We start from the raw sequence: 8,381 nt of genomic DNA, 5'->3' as shown, positions 1-8,381 counted from the left end.
TCCTTTATATCTGAGGCTTGTGGTTGCGTCAAATAGCGCAATAGGGCCACATATGGGGTATTTCTATAAACTGCAGAAACGGGGCAATAATTATTGGGGTGCATTTCTCTGGTAATAGGTTTATAATTATGAAAAATATTGGATTACAATAAAATCTCTGCACAGAAAATTAAAATTTTCTAATTTCTTACACACTTAGCTTTTATTTCTGTGACTCCCCTAAAGGGTTAAAACACTTTCTGGATATGCTTTTGCAGAGTGTGGGGGGTGCAGTTTCTGAAATGGGGTGCTTTGTGGGGCTTTCTAACATACAGGCCCCTCAAATACACTGAACAGGTCCCTAAAAATATGTGATTTTGAAATTTTACTGAAAATTCGGAAATTTGCTGCTAATGTTTTAAGCTTCCTATTGTCTAAAAAAAATGAAAGATCGTTTAATAAATGCCGCCAACATAAAGTAGACATGTTGCTAATGCTATTTAATATATAATTTATGTGGTATAAGCACTTTCTGTATATGCAAAAAAGTTTCAAAGTTGGAAAAATGCAGTTTTTCACATTTTTTCACATTATTTGAGTTTTTTTCATAAAGATTCGTTATGAGTATCGACTCCAATTTACCAGAAATGTAAAGTACAATATGTCACGAGAAAACAATCTCAGAATCAGCCGGATAGGTAAAAGCATCCCGAAGTTATTAATGAATAAAGTGACACTGGTCATATTCATAAAATTTACTTCGGTCCTTAAAGGACAACTCCCGCTGATAAGGCCAGATTATGGGATTTTACCTACTTGCACCGTACCTATATGACTACACCTATATATATTGCCCTCTTAAGAGACTGGAGATGATCAGAGGGTGACAGAGAGATGTTCTGGATGAAGAAGAGGAATGCTGGAAGCACGTCACTGAGATTAACTCCTGGAAAGTTATCATTTGTAGACACAATCCCCAAGGACCCAGAGACTCCTATCTATAAACAATTTATGGAAAACAACTACATTGTGCTCTTAGATTCATGAAAAAGTATCTTTGTACAGAATGTATTGTTTTAACCTTTTTGAATAATAATAATGAATACTAATATAGATGCCATTGCGCATGACTGAATATCGAAATCACTAGCACCGCCTCATCTATGCCTTATTAGCATTTGTTACCACCCTATATTTTATCTGTCTATAAAATGTGATGACCATAATAAAACTTGGGCCATTTCTCCAGGCTTATAATCATGATACATTGTCTTATCTGTGTCCATGACGTATAAGTAACGAGCTGGTAATACTGCAGGATTCCAACTCTAGATATAATTTAAAAACCATCCTTTACCTGGGTTTTCGGCTTCTCTCCATAGAGAGATGTCAACATATAAATTTAGTCTTATCATTTTGGCGTCCGAACCGGGACTCAGCCTCTTGCAACCAGAACGCAGACTGACGGGATGCGGTGATTTATCCGTCATCGGACGCGCAGATATAACTGGCCAGGTAAGAAAGACTTTCCTTTCTTACGTACTATCTGCGCCTCAGGGGAACGGATCTAATCAGATTCCCGTCACACCTGCGTTCTCTATATATGTTTGTAAAGCTGAGTCTATTTGTTAGACAAAGAACTCTGTAACCCAGGATAGGACAAGGTTAAAGTGCTGCATTGCCGTCGCAAACTGTGGTGTGATTGAGATAAGCTGTTGCTGTATTCATGCTGAATTAAGGAAAGGGATTGCCGAACTTATTCACTTCTACGTCCTTACGGGGAGGCTGTGATTAATGCTTAACCCTTGTAATACAGCATAACATCGAGAGCAGCTGCAAGGTCACGGACAGTAGGCGCATAGACTCTCTGTATGAATGGGTTCCGGAAGTGAAAACAATCTGTTCGGTGACCAGTGGAAATAGTACTTGTATTAATTCCACTCCTTGCTTGTACCCTGTCGATTCGGTACAAGATGTAGGCGCCATGGATCAATAGACCCGTGGATTATTCTCGCCGCTTAGGAGGATGGCAAAGAGGGAAGGCATCCCGCCGCAAGCAGGAGCCTACTATAAGACCTAGATAGGTCTGGACAATCCCCAATAAGCTACCTAGGGCTGGGTGCGAGAATGGGACAGATGTTCACTAAAAAACAGGAACTCATCATCTTTATGGGAGGGCTATGGGAAATTGAATAGCTAAGAGATAGTTAGCGACGGGCATGAGAAGATGCAGTGCAAGATCTAGAACAGATCTTTAGGAGGTTTGATATGAAGGCAGATACATGCCTTAGCCCCACCAACCTCTGGCTCTCTGACCAACACCTGGGAAACCACTCACACTCCTGTGCACACTTATTTTTGCCTTGTGGGTAGGTAACCAGACCTACATGTAACATGCAGGGTAAATGGGTCCTTGGAATTTCCAGGAACCTTAGGGGTCAATGTAAGTACTATCCCTAAGGGGAAATAAAGGATTAGAGTTCTAAGAGGGGAGGGTGTGGAGTAGATAGATGAGAGCCAGAGGGTCAGACAGAAGGAAAACATTCAGGATAATGGGTGGGAAGCACAGGTCCTGCTGGGTGGACATGTGCCGGTTACCAGCAATATCTAGATAAGACAGAATATTGTAGTGTGTGTGGCAGACCCAAGCTACATCATTATGTTACACCATTGTACCCAGTTTATATCTGTATACAAACCCCAGATCCTGCAAAAAGCCAACCTACCTCCAATGGTGGCGTAAAGACCCTTTGTTCTGCAGGAATCTTCCCCTTGGCCGGCTGTTGAAGTAGTTACTTTGATTTAAAGTTCCCCTGACCTGATTGTAAGACCAATGCCTTTTTGGAGGTGGGCAGCCTAAATTCAAATAGTGTACATTGCCATATAAGTGTCTAAGTACAAAGCCACGTACTCAGACAAGGAGAACAGTCCAGCTCATTGCTAGATACAGTACTGAGAGAGCTGAAGAGGTTAATTAATGCTGCGTAGTGAAGCAGCATACAAAGTTTTTTTGTGTGTGTTATTTGTTATGTTTTGTACAAGGCCATCAACCAGCGGGCTGCAGATCACATGCAAGCAGAGTTAGAGAAAAAAAAAAAAAAAAAGAATCAGAGCTGTTAGTGTAATGTACGCTCCTACATTATATACTGTTGTATTTCAGCCAGTTTTACTAAGCTGGTGTTCCCCTTTAGAAGTAGTATGTTACAAAATGTTGATCATTTTCTGTTGTCTCAACCGTGGAACATTTGCTTATTTAGGTACGCCACTTTTCTGTAATCAGCCCTTAAAGATGGTGACGGAGAGCCAACCACTCCCACATATCATCCACGTCTGTATTATAATTGTGACGTCTCAAAACCATGCCCTAAGCCAACACCCCTATATCCGGTTATCTAGTCCGGAGGCCATTTTAACTCCTGGCATTTCTGTCCTCCGCCCATACTGCTTAGTGTCACTGAGGGGGCGGGCACAGGACTCTCCGAGAGAGTCTAACAACTGTTTTGCACATTTATTAAGAAATGTTATTACCTGAGGGTGAGGAAAGTTAGACAAAGGTTTGTTGAAAGGAAAAGCAATGAGACTGTTTGAAGGAGCTGGGTCTATTAGACCTATTAGTGTATAAGATTGTTATACGGAAGTGTCAGTAGGAGGAGTCAGAGAGAAAAAGTACGTTTTATTAGGAATGTCAAGAAGAAAAGTGATAATTGGTAAAGATCAAACGCAGAATTTTGTGCACTTATTAAGAACCCAATGGTATAAGGAGCCTGTAGTAACTTATTACTGTAACTTACACATTTTTATTTAAAAAGTATTTTGTAGGTATATATATGTATCCCAATATATATTGTAAGCAGATTTTCTTTAAGTGTGTGTCCCCAACGTATGATATTTCAAAGAAGAAGTAGTTTACTACAGTAAAATATATATATTTCTAAGGAGTAGTAACTTACTACTGTAATATATATTTCTATGTAACTTTATTTAACAAGTCTTTATATATATATGTGTATATATGTGTACACATCTATCCTAATAAGTTCTATGCAAATTGTTTTTTTTTTTCCTACTAAGTTATAAGTATGTGTGCCACTGTCCAAGGTTACAGTCTGGTGTATAAGAGCACAGCGCTGATATCTTCTGTAACTTCAAGGATGTTAGAAAAAAAAAAAAACTTCCAAGAAGTTTTAACTCTTGTATCTATGATTTTACTGCTCACTGCTCAAGGTTAGAAGTGAGGCACAGAGCGTTCTGTTTACTGATAAGAGCAGCGTATTGAAGGAATATTCATTTCAGCGGATTCATTTAATTTTTTTTATGTTTTTATTTTTAGGGTTAACAGTTTTGTGATGATTATGGCAGACTAGCTCATGAATATATATGTATTTTTATCCCTAGTAAAAACCAAACCCATATCCATGGCTCCAGTCTGCACTCCTTATGCCCCCAATATATATTTTGTGTTAAGTGCATTGAATCCAGCATCTCTGTTGCCTCTTGATGTAGATTCAAATGGGGGAGGGGATAGAGGTGAATGGAAATGGGAGCAGCCCATTTTGATGGAGTAGCCAATTTTGATATTTTAAATTTATTTTTAAACACCGTACAAATTTTTTATTTTTGAATAAGGATGTTTTTATTACTTATTGTGTTTGATATTTTAAATTGTGAAAGATAAAAATGTAATTGAAAGCTCAAATATTAATGAAAGTTTAAAAGTTTTTTATTGTAGATTATCCCAGACTTTACAAAGATGGATGACACAAGACGCAAGGATATATGGTGACCACCATGCAGTGTGACGTTCCACTGCAGAAACCACTCCTGCCATAAGCTGGAGGTGAGGACAATCACTGAGACATGTAGGATGGTTGAAGGTAACTGTGCAGATGTCTATATGAAGCCCACTATTATGGGTTAATTGGCAAATTAGAGATTAGTTTGGTCCCTGGGCTTACCAAAAACACTTGTAGAAAAAAAAAACTGTTCAAAGAAGAAGAAAAGCTGCCATAGAGCGGCTGACGCAACGTTCACGCAGACAAACCCTGAAGCCTAAAGGGTGATGGATGATGGATGAAGCTGGTGATGCTGTGGTTTCTGTGCTCTTCCCAAGGTAACAGCGTACAAGGGAATGGGGAGATGTTTCCAGTCCCTTCCTGAGGTAACCGTACATAGTGTACAGGTGGAGGGGGAGATGTGGATCTGTTTGTTTTTAAGTCTTTTCCAGAGACAATCAGCAACAAGCTGTGAGACCAGCGGATGGAGAGGAGGTACAGGGTAAAGATGGCATCCAATAACTATTTGCCGACAGCCTTGTATCCCACTGTAAGTTATCTGACAAAACCAGCAGAAGGAAGCCATGTGTAATGTGCTGTAGTATCCTCACATTGGGCGGCCCAGGGGACAACAAATATAGCAGAGAGGGTTGTGTACGGCTGTATTATCTACACCTGTCATAACCTGCTGTAAGTAACACGGTAAAGTGCCTGTCTGCATAGTCTGTCATCTTCCTGCCTGTTTCAGGGAATGTAAGTGGACGTCATCCACCTGCCACAGGTGGCCTATATAGGTATGTCCTTGTCTGTACTGGTGTCTTCTTTACAGGTCAAGCCAAAACTATGGGAGATAACAAAGCCAATGTCTGAGGTTATACTAGTGGCCTTAAAAGAAGCGATATAACTGAGGCCAAGAGTCCAAGTGTCTGTAAAGAGGCCTGTCAGTCAAAAGATAGGTTTAAGGATAAAGGATCCATACCAATGCTACTATTACAAAAAGGATCATATGATATATATTATTCTCATAAAAAGGCTTTGAAACCTTAGGTGATGTATCGTTTACACTTTGCTTTTATTTCTATGGTGGTTATTTTATGTGTAATATGTGATGATCTCAGTGAAACAAGAGACAATTCAGTAGGATCCAAATATTATATCGGTAATAAGCGCCCAGTTACTTCATATTATTGGTGTATGTATTATACTATATGATTATGTACAGTAAGAGATGGGACCATGAGACCAGTCATTAGGCCTGTGTGATCTAATCATAAAGATGTTTTCTATGTACAAAACGAAGTAAAAAAAGACTAAAAAGAAGTGGAAAATTCTGAAGATCTCATACTGACGAGTGTGAATTCATTATCTGGTTATTATAAGTGAATCTAGTGGTTACATAGTAGTTCACATTGTGGAGATTTTATTGCATTTACCTGTTATGCTGTTTTTAGTTTATGTGTCAATCAACTTTTTATTTTTGCTTTTGCCATGAGATAAGATTTGCTCACATCTAAACTTTCCCTTTTCAGAAACTTTTTAAAGTTAGTTGTTGTGACTTTCCAATACCCACATGATACCGAAGTGGTAGAGTCCTTGTTATAGAGTCACGTCTGTTATATACAGTGATAAGACAATAAGGTTTGGTTATTTTGATAAAATCCGGAGAGGTATTTGTCATATATATATATATATGTTATTTTGGGTATTGATAATAAGCTTTTATTTGTTTTGTTGTAACTAAGCTGTATATTGATGTATACTGTACAGACTCACCCATTGTTTAGTATTTTCTTTCGGTTATTGCAGATCTTCCTATCGCATCTGCTATAAGTTTGTTCCGCCATCTATAACTTTCAATAAAACGTATGGTACTATTTTTGTCTATCCTATGGTGATGCCCATAAACTAATGGGAGTCCTTCAGGGTCTCATCCAAGTGGTCTTATGCATAATACTGATCTGTTAGTCAGTAAAACTGTTTATGTGTATTCTCTCTCGTATAAAACCTTGACGAACAAAAAGAAGGTCTACCATCATATAGGTAACTAACGTGATTATGTTTCTTTCTGTTATCAGTTCTCTTGAATCTGTGTCGCCTGGACATTTCTGGAGGTTGGATGCTGGACAAGTACTTGGAGGATGGGTTCACCCTATGGAGAAGATGTGACCCCTGAGCAACCCGCGGCTCAGACAGTATCTTTGGAACCTCTGGCTATGTACCAACCACAGTGATTCCAGTCCAAGGCTTCACGGATGTCAAATGGGGGAATGATAAGGCCAGATTATGGGATTTTACCTACTTGCACCGTACCTATATGACTACACCTATATATATTGCCCTCTTAAGAGACTGGAGATGATCAGAGGGTGACAGAGAGATGTTCTGGATGAAGAAGAGGAATGCTGGAAGCACGTCACTGAGATTAACTCCTGGAAAGTTATCATTTGTAGACACAATCCCCAAGGACCCAGAGACTCCTATCTATAAACAATTTATGGAAAACAACTACATTGTGCTCTTAGATTCATGAAAAAGTATCTTTGTACAGAATGTATTGTTTTAACCTTTTTGAATAATAATAATGAATACTAATATAGATGCCATTGCGCATGACTGAATATCGAAATCACTAGCACCGCCTCATCTATGCCTTATTAGCATTTGTTACCACCCTATATTTTATCTGTCTATAAAATGTGATGACCATAATAAAACTTGGGCCATTTCTCCAGGCTTATAATCATGATACATTGTCTTATCTGTGTCCATGACGTATAAGTAACGAGCTGGTAATACTGCAGGATTCCAACTCTAGATATAATTTAAAAACCATCCTTTACCTGGGTTTTCGGCTTCTCTCCATAGAGAGATGTCAACATATAAATTTAGTCTTATCACCGCACTAAGGAAAAAAAACAAAAAACAATCAGAAACATAGTTTATACACTTATCATCCCTCCTGAGCTGTCACTGTTTGAATTTCCCACCGTCTGTGTACCTTCTGATTTCTAGTCTTGTTCTTCATTTCTTCCTTGCTTCCTGGTTTCAGCTTCCCATGATGCACTTTGGCTGCTGTGACAAGCCAGCCCCCTGCTGTGACACAGCAAGTGCCTGCCCCTCCATTCACTACAACTCCCATCATACACTAAACATGACCCCCTCTCTGGCTCTCTTCAGTCAGGCTGCTATATACACACACTGAAGCTGCACACACATACTGTCACCTCACTGTAGTGTACATTCTGCAGGATTAGGTCAGGGCAGCAGGGGAGAGATAAGACATCTGTGTAGCTGACATACCGGGAGTGAGGAGAAAGATAAGCAAGTGACATCACTCACTCACTCACTGAGTCCACTCGGCAGCAGGAGGGAATATGGGGGAGGGGGTCCTGTAGCTGGTTATGTTCCGGGAGTCAGTCACAAGTCATTATTGAGTTGCAGAATGTCAGATGGCTTACAGTTGCTCAGCCAATGGGAGCTGAGCAAGCCTAGTCACCTGACCAGGCAGGGGAGGGGGAGGCTGGTGTAACAGGACCTAGCCCAGCCCTCCTGCTGATGACTCATCGTCACTAGAAGGAGCTGAGAGAGCAGCCTGGTGACGACAGTAATTAGGTATGAAGGAGTTTCTTA

At 39.7% G+C, this 8,381-nt stretch overlaps 1 long non-coding RNA gene across 1 annotated transcript; it reads left to right on the top strand.

Annotated features, from left to right (window-relative positions):
• The first annotated feature begins 771 nt into the window (after nucleotides 1–771).
• LOC138769549 (uncharacterized) lies at nucleotides 772–7,497 on the top strand. Its single transcript, XR_011359265.1, has 2 exons — nucleotides 772–1,494; nucleotides 6,827–7,497. It is a non-coding gene; the product is annotated as an uncharacterized lncRNA (long non-coding RNA).
• Nucleotides 7,498–8,381: the final 884 nt, after the last annotated feature.

Source organism: Dendropsophus ebraccatus, chromosome 12 (genome assembly GCF_027789765.1).
Source record: "Dendropsophus ebraccatus isolate aDenEbr1 chromosome 12, aDenEbr1.pat, whole genome shotgun sequence".
In the NCBI taxonomy this organism is placed as follows: Eukaryota; Metazoa; Chordata; class Amphibia; order Anura; family Hylidae; genus Dendropsophus; species Dendropsophus ebraccatus.
The sequence above is the reverse complement of the archived record's forward strand: the minus strand, read 5'-3'. Positions and strand labels throughout refer to the sequence as shown.